At 37.8% G+C, this 14,974-nt stretch overlaps 1 long non-coding RNA gene across 1 annotated transcript in view; it reads left to right on the top strand.

Moving 5' to 3' along the window:
* The first annotated feature begins 278 nt into the window (after positions 1–278).
* LOC128838864 (uncharacterized) overlaps positions 279–14,974 on the top strand; it is a 167,820-nt gene continuing 153,124 nt past the window's right edge. The window contains exon 1 of the long non-coding RNA XR_008445294.1: positions 279–455. This is a non-coding gene — a long non-coding RNA (uncharacterized LOC128838864). The remainder of the gene's footprint in view (positions 456–14,974) is intronic.

The following is a 14,974-nucleotide window of genomic DNA, read 5'->3' as shown; positions in this document are numbered from 1 at the left end:
TACTTACATAAATAGTTACAGGATAAATAAAGCTGACAAACACTAGTGACAATATCTCTTGGAAAGATGATAATTACAGATTACCACATGGTAAAAAAATACCTGATAGGCCTAAAATGATATGATTAGATGAAGCTTTTAAAACTGTAATTCACGTAAGACTTTTAATATTTTACTATGCTCCTCTTTGCTGTTTCCAAGCTATGAATTTCACGATTTATTTGTCACTATTCTCTATTTTTCTGCTGTACACCGTGTTTGTGGGCTATGGCAACCAATCCCCTTGGGCTTTCTTTTGCTTTAATTTGCATAAACACAGGCATCATATGAATATTCAGTGAGTGGCTTTGCATTAAGTAAGTGCCCTTAATCAGCTTTTCAGTTCAGTTTTATTGGTTGCACGCACAGTCAGTTATTTCATCCAGAAAATCTGAGGGCCCTACAAAGCTAACCAGGTAAGGATTGTAATTCTTTGATGCATTTAATGAAAGAGCATTATCATTTGATTATATAGGTTCTGGAGAATGCTTAAAGCTTGGTAGTTTTCCTTTTGGTTTTTGTGTGTGTGTGTTTTTATTATTATTATTATTATTATTATTAACCCATGGTGGTCAGGTGGGCACATGCTTCTGTAATTTGCATAAACATCGACTCTTAATGAATAATTCATAAGGGTTATTTTAAACACTAGGCTTCTACTTCGGATGGCTCTATAGCACCGCAGCTTGATTGGCTGTACAGTGTTTTCATCACCAGCAGAATTCCTATAGCATGAAAGCAACTAAAGCTGAATTGAATATACAGTATTTGTTTTTTGAAAAATGTGAGCTATCTTTTCAAAACAAATTGCAGAGATTTCCCCCCCATACACACACCCATTAGTACACCTAGCTTTTCATGAAAAATAAATTACAAGCTTGATTGTGTCTGCCATTTTTAGCCTTGACCAGTATCTGTGATTCCTGGAAAAAGCAGAAGTCTCTGTATTTGTCTTTAACTTGCATAAACACGAGCAACATGTAAATAAGAAACCATTGCATATATATGGAATGTGCTACTGAAGTCTGCACAATTCCACTGCAGTACTGTAGATCTCTCACCATCACGATCTTCTCTTTCAGTAGTGATATGATCTGGAAAAAAAATAATTACTCACTGAATAAGTTATCTATAGTATTTTTTTATTCTGCCTAAAATTACATTTAAAAGGGGACGGGGGAGAGACTTTTTCATTCGCTAAGGAGAGGAGACAGAAGAGAATTAATAAAGGACTAACCAGGACAATGAATTTAGAGAGCAGAGGATAGTTTGCTTATTTAATTTGGTACAAATAAATAGCATCTCTCCTTATTCTTTATCCTCATTTGAGGTGAATTATATGCCTTTAGGACAGCCTTTTTTAGTCACTTCAGGATATGAGAATTACAGCTAACATGTGCTTGTTACAAATGGTTCTGATCCAAAAACCTTACAGATGGACCTGGGGATGGTCAGAATTTATAGCAGAATTGAACATATTTAAGTCTTTTAAAAAGCTGTAATCCAAAAAAGAATAAAACAGAAACATAATGCATAATAACAGCTGATATAAAAGTCATGTGAAATGGTATGTGTAATCAATGTATCTCACATTAAACTATATGAAATGTAACATATAGTATAGGAGAAAATACTGGATTATTATGTGGCTTCAAGCTATACACAGAACCTCTAAATTTTAAATGAATGATTTTAATGATACTAAATTACAAAACGTACACATTACATTGACTCAGTGTAACATACAGTAATGTGATGCAGAGGATGTGAAGCTGATATGTTTTCTTCCACATATAATCTCAAATTATATGATATTGAAACTGAATAAAGAACAGTGTTTCTATTCTGGTACCAACCATGCCTATGAATCCAGTGCAAGACAAAACTTGTGGGAGCAAAGAAAAAGGCAAAAATGACTTGGGTAGTTTGGCTATTAACTTACTTATTTGGGATAATGTTATTTCTTAATTCAAATACTGTTGCTATTTCTTTAAAGAAATTAAAGAAATATTTTGATGATATATGACAGGGGGCACTCCATACCAACAGCATGATTCATTATTTGATCTGTCAGTTTGTTCCACCTTTTTCCCTTAAATCAGCTCTTGATGTGTTAGGTGAGAGTGAGGTGTATTTGGGAGAAACAGGGGAAATGGATTAAATCTTGAAATGTAAAAATAGGAGCAAATCGAAAATCTCTTTTAGGATTAGATGCACCTATTCAAGAAATATTGCATATTATGCAGAATTATTAAAACTAATTTTAATTTTCCATCTCTTGCCAAGTATGTTTAATTAAATCTTGCAGGATTTAATAAGTTCACTGTGCATTTAATCATCAACCATTAAATGTTTACAGCTGTAATAAACACCAATCTTTAATGCACTAAATAGAGATTGTAGGTTTAGTACATTTCAATAAAATAATATGGTGGTACTAGAACTGGAATATTGATAAAAGAAACTCTATAAAGGAGAGCCAGATTAATAAATGTTGTATACAGGATGTACTTGTATATTTTGTGTTTGTGTGAAGTATGTGTTAAATGTCAGCCCTTATTAATAAAAGAGAAAAAATAACTCAATAACATCTTGATTGAAGTATTTCTCTCCTATGAGTCATCCTATTGTATGAACTCCTTCAGTCCTTAGTCAGGCAAAATTCTTGTAGACCTCAATAGGAGCTTTGACTGTGTAAATCTCTAGGGTTGGGCCCTTGATGTTCATATTTATAGAGGCAAAAGAGGGGCCAGATCCTGCCCTTGACACAGCACAAAGAATGAAAGACATTATCTGGTGCATAATGTGGAAAAGAGAGGAGGGAGGTGCCCACAAGGAGGTCTGGCAATGCCTTATGGGACATACTTTGATGTATCTGTGAGCACAACCAATGTGCACATCCAAAATTTGCTGCTTAATGGTTGCTGCTGATGGCAGCTTTCACACTGGCTGGCTAAGCATGGGGGATAAACACATCCCTTCCTGCAAAATAACAAATACCCCAGTGGGGGCATGTTTGGTTGGCTGGTGAGTTAGCCGGCCCTGAGATCCAGTATTTATCTTTACTTTATGGAGCTATTTGATTTGGTATGCTTGTTCTGGAGGAAGAGTCTCTTTAAACCCTCTTCCCCCACCTTGAACACCAATGCAGCAAAGGGTAGCCCTTACCCTTCCATGTGGGTTAATTTATCATCTAAAATATAACTGTCTGCCACATGCTTGCAAACAGTGTAAGGGTTTTCTTTGGTGCTTTGAAATATAATCACAAAATTCCGAAACGAAAAAAGGGTGAGGGGGAGATAAACTTACAGTGTATTCCTGGCATGAATAAGGCCTTTTCTCTTTAGGCCCAGTCCTTTTATACTGGGGAACAGAGATGAATGATTGCCAGTCCTCATGCCTCTGACAGAATATTTTTTTTCATGAAAAGAATTCTTGAGAAATGTCTTTAACAGTAATGGTTGGAGGTTTCAATGTGTATTGTGAGCTCTCTCAGTACTTAATTTGTCAGGGAGCTGGCTCGTTAACAAACATTTTTTCTTCCTACTGTTTAGGTAGCATTTTAGTTAAACAGGTATTAACAAAAACAGAAAAGAGTTTTAAACTGTCTGAATAGAAACTGCTCCCATCTCAGCTTTTGCTAGCTTGGTATCTGGGGTGGCCTATTCCTCTTGCTAGTTCTCCAACTGACCATGGAATCATACAAGAGGAAAGGACTCGATAAGGTTTGGACTTCTGATGTAAAAAAAGTAAAAGTGTGATTGAGCAAGGGAGGGAACAAACAAAGCTTAAGGCTTTATTTACAAATTTTAAAGAAACAAAAAAAGGCATAACCCATTTTCCCCCCTTTGGGGATAACCTTTAACCAGGCACAGCTCCCATTGAGTTCAACTGTGCATGTCTGAGGATTTTAGGATTGGTCCCTAAAAAGAAAATAATGGCTCAGCATAAAGCAGTAAATATAAACATAGGAGCTGATTCTCCCCTCATTCACACTGACTTTGTACCAGTTTAATTCCTTTGACCTCAGTGGAATTACTCCTGATTTACACTGGTGAAAGTGAGAGGGTAATCAACCCTTACATTTTTCTAGCACTTCTAGTGACAAAAAGCAAATATCATGTAGTTACTTTGGACATGTCCTAGAGCCCTTGAGATAACATATAGCCTTATAATATGTGCAGCTTGGGTGTATTTTACTCTTTATGAGTTCCAAAACAAATTCAACCCACTGACACCTACCAAGCATTTTTTCCAACCACTTACACATTACTTTATACTGCCTGCTTTAATGCATTTGTATCCATTTAATCTTGTGCAAAATTTTCTGTTTTCTTCTGACAACATCCAAAATCTTGGTACTTTTGAAGATATTTTGCAGCAAACTGCTGATAATCAGGATATAGAATGAAAGTGCTGACAGATTATTAGCAATAGAAAAATAGCTATAATGGAGGGAAACATTTTAACATAATGAATGAGTTGTTAGCATATCCAGAATTGCATGGCTGATCAGCCCTATAGAATTACTGTTTCTCTAAATATCAACAGCTCACATTTTTTTTAGAGCTTTTCTTCTCAGGAGGAGAGCAGGACGTATTCAAATATATTTGAAGTGTGTATTGACATGATTCTGCAAGAACAAAAGATATAGATTGCTACATTTGTGGAATAAGCATGTTTTCTGCCATGGAAAAAGAGAGAGAAGAGAGAGCAGAGCACTTTAAACCTAGAAAGGGTTTACAATTATTGGTTATTTACAAAACCTGCTTTAAAAAAATAGGGAAATTGTCTTTTAATTTTCATGGGCATTTAAAACATTTATTTGAATCATATTTTTATTTCTCCATGTGGTCAGATATTGACCTACATTTGTAAATCTGGGAGGCTGTGATCTAGAAGAATTTGAATTTAGGAAGTCCAGAGTTTTATTCCTGGCTTGGCCAAGAGCTAGTTGTGAGGTCTTGGACATGTCATTTCAACTCCTTGTATCTGTTTTCCTTGGATGTGCAATGCGGAAAATTATACTTACGTACATTTGGGCCAGATTGCATCCTCTAGATCCATACACAGTGGGGGCTCTCTGTGTGCTAATATTCACCCCTCATTCCTCATGGAACAGGGGCTCAGCTGCCCTCACAGCACTTTTCCCTATCCCCCAGCCACTGCAAATTCTTCCCCATATTGTGTGAAGCCCATGATGGGGGAGGGGACTGGGAAGAAAAGTGGGTGGCACGATAGGGTACACATCATCTTCCCTCCAGTCCTATGGAAATTTAAGATCATACAGCTTCAGGTTGTGTATAACTTTCATACGTAGACCACTACAGAGGTTCTGAGGGGCAGCTGAAGCTGTGGGGAGGTATGGTAGTTCAGCTTCTATGAAGCCATGCTGCCAGGTAGCTGGGGCTTCTGGGGACCCACAGATAGTGTGGATGAAGAGGTGTCCTGCAGACCCCTAGGGAACCACCAGATTTGAGGGGAAGCCAGTGGTGTTTCCCAAATGGGATGGATCAGTCTGTGAGGATGATTTACAGGGAAGGGGATTTCTGTGAGGGGATATTCACTGAGATTTCCTCTACCCAGAAACCTTTTCATGGGTTTCCCAGTTGGAGGAAATCACCTTATTGTTTATTACACAGCACCAGAAGTGTACCCTCACCGGGTGTTGTGAGTAATTAATTAATTAATGTTTGTGCATCACTTTGAAGATGTGAAGTGTTAGACAAATGGTAAGTATTATAATTATTTCAGTATAGGATTTTATGAGTCATTTTTTGCAGTTGTGCTATAATCTTTTGTTTAGTGTAATGTGGTAACATCTCTAGTACAGAGCAGTGACTTACCCCTTAATAGATCATTATGAAGGGCCTGATTCTAGACTCAATTGCAGACAATACTCAATTGACAAAATTCACTTCAATAGCAGTAGGGTTGGGCCCTAATACAGATACATATACTGAGCTCAGCAGAGCTCTATGGTAAGTATGTCATCAAACATGTTTGAATCTGGGCCTATATTTGTGTGTAAAACTAAGCCATCCTCACTGAGCATGAAACAGTCCAAAACCTAGAGACTTTCTCTCCCTCATGAACACCCAGATTTCAAGCTCCATAAAGGATAGAAATCTACTGATCACATAGCAAACTCCACAAGTGCCACACAGCATTGTATTTATTCACAAAAAAGTGCCCTAGAGGGAATCTGATTTTGCATGGGAAGGAGGATAAAGTCACTGAGAAATTAAAGCAGTAGCCCCTTGATGTGTATGGCATAATGTGGTATATTTTCAAAGCCGTGAGGCAAGCTTTTAATAAATTTCATTATTTCTGGGATTTGTGCATGTAATTACCCCCACAGTACTTTCAAAATGTAGTCTAATGTGCCTTTACATGATTACAGAGTATATGACATGATGGGGCATGCAATGAATAAATGTGGAGCCATTTAAATCACATAATTAACAATTCTTCTTGTAGCCATATAAATCTATCTAATCTGTCTATCTTGGTACTTATATGGCACCCTCTTTAAGAAAATGAGGTATATGTCAATATGAGAGACCCTTCACAGGCACTTTGTATATAGTATCACATTACTGGTACACACATATTTTGCATAATTGAAAAGAGGTATGGTACACTTTCTGCCAATCTCTTTCTTCGGTGTGCAACAGATAAATAGGGCCACTGGAAACACATATTACTAAAATTCCCATCTCACCATGAATTTAAGGTTCTCTGTCGATTTCAGTGTGTTTTGAATAATCTAAAGTTTGATTAGGAAAATTTATAATTTCTACTGATACAAATTGAGATTTTATCCCTCTGACAGTGAATGAATGCAGTGTTCTGTTCCCAGCTACAGAGACAAACAAAATGAAACAATAACTCTCAGAGAGGCATGAACCTCCTGCTATTCACCTTGCTGAGGCACTAACTCTGAAATCTGAAAAAATGACAATTTTAAATGTCAGCATTAACTATTTCACAGCTGCTCTCCCTAATAGAAACCCCTAATGCTTTATTCATTGTGTCCATTTGAAAAGTCATTCCATGCACTTAGCATTGGAGGTTAAAAAGATACATGTAACTGAATGTTCTCTGAAAGATTAGAGTTTGCTTCTTCCACATAATCCAGTAGGGAGAAGAACTAAAAAAGATGATTCTAAATTGCCTGGAAGATCTTTGGGGGGTGGGGGGGATAAAGGTAGATTTCTAGGGGGGCCCAGGGAAATGAAAGATTTCATGGAGATGTGGAAGGAGATTTTATATATATAAAAGCGTGACAAGTCAACTTTATGTAAAGATATTAAGTATGGATACAAATCTGTACTAAATAATTTGCTAGTGTTTTCATAGCTGTCTGAGTACATTCACTTTAAAATACTTCCGCAGATTTTCCTACAGATATTCGAAAAATTGCTACACAATATGATGCAGAGTTTGCCAAAATTTTCTTCAGATTTCCAATGGTTTTAATAAAAAAATCTGTCTTCCCTTGATACTCTTAATCATCCAGTGTAATTCTTTAAAAAGCAGGGTAACTTTGAGAAGTATTTCTGCCTTTACTTGGTATATTTATTTCCTCATTATGGACTAAGTTCTGAGAGGTGGTGAATGACCACCTGAAACTGAAGTCAGCACCTTTCAGAATTCAACTCTAAATTACTAGAGCCAGCTGTATGGAAAGTTGATCTTTGATTCTCGAGTGTTAATCTATGCACTCTCTGTATTCCCCACCTGAAATCATAATATGCCCTTTGTGACATTACAATAATTTCAACAGTAGCCAATTGTGATCTTCCAAACAAAGGCATTGAGACAAAGAGGAGAATAATAAATAGGTGCTGGTGAACGCTTAAAAATTGATATGATCTTTCCGTGTACATGTCTCTAAATGGAGGGGGAAATAAACAGGGGAAAACATATGGGCCTAAATTTTCAGAATTGATTACTGATTTGGGATGCCTCAGTTTTGGGTGCCCAGTTTGACACATGTCGAAGGGTCCTCATTTTCAGAAAGTTTTGTGCACCCAGCCTGGTTTACAATGTCATAAATGAGAGAACTACTCAGCCTCTCTATGGGGGCTCTGCTCACTGCAGTGTTCGCTTAACAAAGAGGTTTACAAACTGAAGCTTGAATGCTAATCCTCAGGGACTGGAAGTGAGCTGACACCTGCAGATTCTCTTGGGGGCTTGTGTTTAACTAATGGAAATCTCCATGGGGAAGGCCTACCAGCAGGCATCACCCCACCTAATAGAAAAAGCAGGTGAAACATAGTGTGCCTGGCTGGAGAAAAAAAATTAATCTTTTTGATGGTCTTTGTACCATACTGTCTACAACCCAGGTAGTCCCTCTGCCTTTTACAGGCATTCAACTTCGCTGCAGGCTGTGGGATAGACTTGCAACATCCTTTCAGCAAAGAACCTGCCAGGGGAAAAGTTTTAATCCACTGTCATTCATCTACAGCCTATATATACACTTATCCCAAAAATCATGGGTTATATTTCTGGCAATAAGTTAAGAGACTACATTTGTGGGACAGATAGTGGAAATGTTAAAAAAAAATAGGGTAGGTGAAGTGAAAAGGAAGTTAAAAATCCTGTTTAATTAAATACCAAGAAACCAGGATCCAGACTAGAAGACCAGTGCTCCATAAAGACTGTTGATTACATCCCAAAGCCATCAGTGCTGTCATTCACTATCCAGAGAAGTTAATTGTAGCACAGTACACAGATAAATTAACTTTTAAAAACTACTTTAAAATGTATAAAAATGGGCTGGCTAAGCTGAATATTCTCAATTTTACAATAGGATGCTATTCCTTTCATTTGAGTTATCTAGATATCATCCAAAATGTAGACATACAGAGAGAGAGAGAGGAGCATTTCAGAAAATTGACAGCTTTGTGGGTGAGTTGAAAGCAGAAGCAAAATATATTAAAAATACCAGAGAGAGGGAGTGAAGCACAGAAATGCAGGGAACCTGGTGATTAAGGGTGTTGTCAATAGACTCTGACAGTAGGGATGCTCTGAGAGCTGAGGTATTTCAAATACAGACAGTATCATACTGGAAAGATAAACACATCTCTGTAGTGATTCCCTCATCGGGTTTGACTAATTTTACCCCAGTTGTCCTCAAGTCAATGAAATTAGGTTTTAAAGTGGTATCTGTGATGTATTCTTCAGTTGGTAGCTGTACTATGGCTTTACTTTGGTCAGGACTATCTTAGAGAGTGTGTTCCATCCTTTGTATTTAAATATGCCACTGAAAGAGCTTGAGGATGTCAAGCAGTCCAATTAAGTTCTGAGCTGTGGTGTGATCATGTTATCTCTTCAGAAAGAGCATTTCGCAAAACTAAGTAACATTAAAATCATGAAGCTAATTGTTTCTTGGTCTGTTAAGTGTAGTATCCTGCCTCCAGCAGTGGCCATAATACCTGATGCCTCAGAGAAATGCTGTACCGCACCCACCATAATGCATCTTGCCAATTGAGTAATGATATGGGTATAAAATTCCTGCCTAATGCCTGCAGGCAATCAGCTTATTGCCTGACACATTTGGTCTGATTTCCCTTGTATCATTCTCTTCACCTGCATAAGAGCAAATGTTAAAAGATTATAAAATTATCCAGTCCTTTGAAAAATCCTGTTGAATTATTTTCGTGATGACCTCTCACAGTTTGACTGTAATACGTTGTGAATTCACAGTTTGACTGTAATACATTGCACAAAGAAGATTTCATTTTATTTGTTTTACATTTGCCACCTTTCTTTTTCATTTAGATTACCTTCTTGGACTTGCACTGTGGGAGAGAGCAAAAAGAAGTAGCTGATCAGTTTTCTACTATACCCTTCCTGATTTTACTTTAGTCAGTCATGGCCCTTTCTTTCTTTCTCTTAGCAAGGCTAAGTAAGCCATCTTTGTAGTCTCTCATTGCAGTAAGAATCATCGTGTCTCTAATCATTATTAATGCTCTTCTCTTGGCCTTCTTTGTTGTGCTTAGGTGCAGTGGTTTGTTTGTTTAATTTGAATAAATGATTTCATGGAATTTAAAATAATGAGATAAAAGCATCCTCTGAATAACAATCTATGGGCAAGTAACAAAACATCAGCATTTTCCAAAATCCTGAACTGCTATGCCACTTTGTCCCATTCCTAGGGATCTCACATAACTCTCACTTGCACATCTGTATTTTCCTTTGAAAAAGGAAGATATTCTTCCCAGAACACGTGAAATTCTTCATCTGTCAGTCAGCTTATAAACCTGATGTGCAAATGAAGCACTTTCAGGTATGTCAACATACCAAGCCCATCTCTGAAAACAAAGGAAAAATTGTCAGCTAGTGTATCTGGATAATTTTGAATTAAAAAATAACCATTTTAATTCATTTAGAATTGTAGCTACTGTTCATGTTCATTACTTCTTTTTGACAAAAATGTCATGTTTTTAGCATAGTAGTTTTAGGTGAAGTATGGGTTATTTTGCATAGCAAGAACAAAATATGGTATACCTGGAAGTGTGTAGGAAATGAAGCCCCAAACAAAGAACAGAATACATCCACCACAAAGTTGCTATTTGATCAAAATCAGTTGGGTTTAACATTTGTTGATTCAAGATTTCAATGGGCCCTGGAACACCGTAAATCATTATATAGGAGGCCTTTAAATTTGTCATTAATTTACACCAAATCAATATTTTCTCTTTCTCTCTGTGTGTGTATATAGATATGTACATATATATGTATATAGATATTTGAGTGTATATCCTGCCACTCCATTCTATATGCACAGAGCCCTGACTGCAGTAGAATCAATATCATTCTGCTGTGAAGTGAGGGTAGAAGGTTTTGGGAAGCCCAAACAGGGAGAGGCAGGGGTGGATGTAATGTCCCTGGCAAACCCAGCATGTCATACACCACCGTTCTGTAATGTCCCTAGCTTGCAGCAGGGGCCAATTGATTTGCAGTAGTGCCAGCCCATCATCTATTCCCCTCTGGGAAAAGGGGGCATAACAGTTGCTGAGGCTGCAGTAGTGGTCCCACAATGGCTATACTATTGCTGTTTAGCATGGTGTCAGAGGATTTCCTCCCACAGCTCCATCAGATCTCCCTAGAGCACAGTTCTTATTTAAGTGTTGGGACTGGATTTTCTCCAGAACACATATTTATTTATATTTCAATATATGAAATATTGTATGGGCTCGAATTATGTTCACTGTTACTTACTTCAATAGGATACCAAAAAAAGCTCAGAGTTTGACCATTGCGTTGTCTCTTGCAAATATTTTCCCCAACGATAAACATTATATTGAATATGTTAATACAACCTTAGTCATATTGTTGCAACAGTGACCTTAAGTTGCTTGCCTTCCAGAGCTAGCAGAGCAAGTAAGAAGAGACTTGTATCAGTAACCCCCTGTCTTACTTATGGATGGAAGTCATACTTAAGCAGTGTTTGGCTTCATTTTGGTTCCAGCTCTGCAGCTAAGTCAATACGGATTTCCATAATGGAGAGAAACCCTCTTGTAATGAACTCTGATTCTTTGCTACTCACAGTGCTGACTGTTTACAGTGAAACATTACATAAGCCCCAATCATATAAGTGATAATAATAGTCTCTCCAGTTATAACTCATCTCCAGAAATAATAAAATTGTACTGTAGAAAATGGCTTCATTTAGCATTCCTCCACCATACAGTGCTTAATGTGTGAAGGTTTTTTTGTTTATTTTTAATTTTGTAATATTTCCCACTCTCTTGGTCAGTAATCTCAGTACTATATCTTTTACTTCAATGTAAAAAATGAGTTGATATTTATTTTGTTTGTATTTTTAATGTACCATATGACATAAGAATTGCATCATATTATACAAATGCCATACTAGTCAAAATCAGTAATGTTAGCTATTATTACTATGTAATAGTCTAGAATTTTAACTGTAAGATCTCCATTGTATTGCATTAACACCTTTCTCCTATTAATCTCATATTACTAGGGAGGAACTCAGTAGGGTATTGAGAGTACAATATGCTAACAGTTTCGTATCCTATTGGTGATACTTTTACATTATTATATTATACTGTTCTAGATATCAGAAAAATTGCAGAAGAAATAAGATGGGAATAACCACTTAGAAATATTACCAATGGTAGCAAAAATAATGACAAATCAAGGTGACCCATACATTACCTAGATGATCTCTACATGGTAAACAAATGGCTGGTTAACATCCAGGATGCTTTGTGCTGTAGAATCTCTATAATATGGCATTAGTCTCTGGGTCACATGCATGCAGCTGAGCACACCTGTTTTGGTTCTTGACCTTTTAAAAGAAGGAAGGTGGGTAACATAGTTCACGCAGGCGGTACTGGGTGCCCTCAGATGAAGCACCTGGTCGGAAGGATTACATGATCTGGAAGGGTCATGCGACTAAGGGATCAGGTGGCTGCCTGTGGGGATTATTTACATAGTAGCTTGAACTCACTTGGAGAGGTGAGTAGCTAGGAAATTACTGGTGCGGGTCTTTGCCACAGCAGCTTGCAGAAAGACTACTGAGGTGTGACTGGTAGACCTCCTTGTATGGAAGAAGCTGATGATGCAGAAACCAAGAAGTAAGATTACCAGGATACCAGGGAGACTGTGAAGCTCTGAAAAAGGGCCAGAAAGGATGTGGGGAGCCCAGATACAAAGCCAAAGGGTAAATGCATTTGGATTAATGATATTAAGAAAAAGAAAACAAGGAAAGAAGAAGTGGGACTGCTAAACACTGAGGATAGAGTGGAGATTAAAGATAATCTAGGCATGGCCCAACACCTAAACAATTACTTTGCCTCCGTTTTTAATGAGGCTAATGAAGAATTTAGGGTTAGTGGGAGGATGTTAATGGCAGTGATGATATGGAGGTAGAAATGACCACATCCAAAGTGGAAGTCATATTCAAACAGCTTAATGGGACTAAATCCTGGGGCCTGGATAATTTCCATTCAAGAATATTAAAGGAACTGGCACATGAAATTGCGAGTCCAACAGCAAAGATTTTTAATGATCTGTAAACTTGGGGATTGTATTCTATGACTGGAGAATTGCTAATATAGTTCCTATTTTTAAGAAAGGGAAAAAATGATCCAGGAATCTACAGGCCTGTTAGTTTGACCTCAGTTGTATGCAAGGTATTAGAACAAATTTTGAAAGAGAAAGTAGTTAAGGACCTGGAAGTGAAAGGCAATTAGGATAAAATACAACATGGTTTTACAAACGGTAGATTGTGCCAGACCAACCTGATCTTCTTCGAGAAGATAACTGATTTTTTTAGACAAAGGAAATGCAGTAGATCTAATTTACCTGGATTTCAGGAAGACATTTGATACAGTTCTACATGGGAAATTATTTGTTAAATTAGAAAAGATGGGGATTAATATAAGAATTGAAAGGCGGATAAGGAACTAGTTAAAGAGGAGAGTACAAAAGATCATACTGAAAGGTGAAATGTCAGGCTGGAGGGAGGTTACTAGTGGAGTTCCTCAGGGATTGGTCTTGGGACCAATCTTATTTAACGTTTTTATTACTGACCTTGGCACAAGAAGTAATAGTTGCTAATAAAATCTGTGGGTGACACAAAGGTGAGTAGTATTACCAATACGGAGGAAGACTGGAAATCATACAAGAAGATCTGGAGGACCTTGTAAACTGGAGTAATAGAAATGGGATGAAATTTAATAGTACAAAGTGCAAGGTCATGAATTTAAGGACTAAAAACAAGAATTTTTGCTATAAGCTGGGGATTTATCAGTTGGAAGTGATAGAGGAGGAGAAAGACCTGGGTGTATTGGTTGATCACAGGATGACTATGAACAGCCAATGTGATGCGGCTGTGAAAAAGGCTAATGCAGTCCTAGCATTCATCAGGCGAGGTATTTCCACTAGAGACAGAGAAGTGTTAGTATGATTATACAAGGCACTGGTGAGACCTCATCTGAAATACTGTGTGCAATTCTGGTCTCCCGTGTTTAAGAAAAATGAATTCAAACTGGAACAGGTGCAGAGAAGGGCTATGAGGATGTTCTGAGGAACGGAAAATCTACCTTATGAGAGGAGACTCAAAGAGCTTGGCTTGTTTAGCCTAACCGAAAGAAGTCTGAAGGGAGATATGATTGCTCTCTATACATACATCAGAGGGATAAATACCAGGGATGGAGAGGAGCTATTTAAGTTAAGTACCAATGTGGACACAAAAACAAATGAATATAAACTGCCATCAACAAGTTTAGGCTCAAAATTAGGTGCAGGTTTCTAACCGTCAGAGGAGGAGCAGTGGGGGCAAAAACCTAACTGGCTTAAAGATTGAGCTTGATAAGTTTATGGAGGGGATGGTATGATAGGACTGCCTACAGTGGCGTGTGGCCTGTAGCAAAAATCCCCAGTGACCAGAGATGGAACAGTAGATGGGGAAGGCTCTGAGTTACTATGGGGAATTCTTTCCCAGCTATCTGCCCACATGCTCAGGGTCTAACTGACTGCCATATTTGGGGTTGGGAAGGAATTTTCCTGTAGGTCGAATTGGCAAAGATCCTGGTGGGGGGTTCACTTTCCTCTGCAGCGTGGGGCATGGGTCACTTGCAGGTTTAAACTAGTGTAAGTGGTGAATTCTCTGTAACTTGAAGTCTTTAAACCATGATTTGAGGACTTCAATAACTCAGCCAGAGGTTAGGGGTCTATTACGGGAGTGGGTGGACAAGGTTCTATGGCCTGCAAAGTGCAAAAGGTCAGACTAGATGACCATGATGATTTCTTCTGACCTATTAACAAATCAGACCCTAGAAAGTTTGTCTTTAATTGAAACCGCAGTTGTGGGAGGGGTGAGTACTTCAAGGAGTGCAGAAAAAGGGGAAAGGGGAAACTGAGGCATAGGTGTATACCCAAAGAGGATACA

Source organism: Malaclemys terrapin, chromosome 6 (genome assembly GCF_027887155.1).
Source record: "Malaclemys terrapin pileata isolate rMalTer1 chromosome 6, rMalTer1.hap1, whole genome shotgun sequence".
NCBI lineage: Eukaryota > Metazoa > Chordata > Testudines > Emydidae > Malaclemys > Malaclemys terrapin.
The sequence above is the reverse complement of the archived record's forward strand: the minus strand, read 5'-3'. Positions and strand labels throughout refer to the sequence as shown.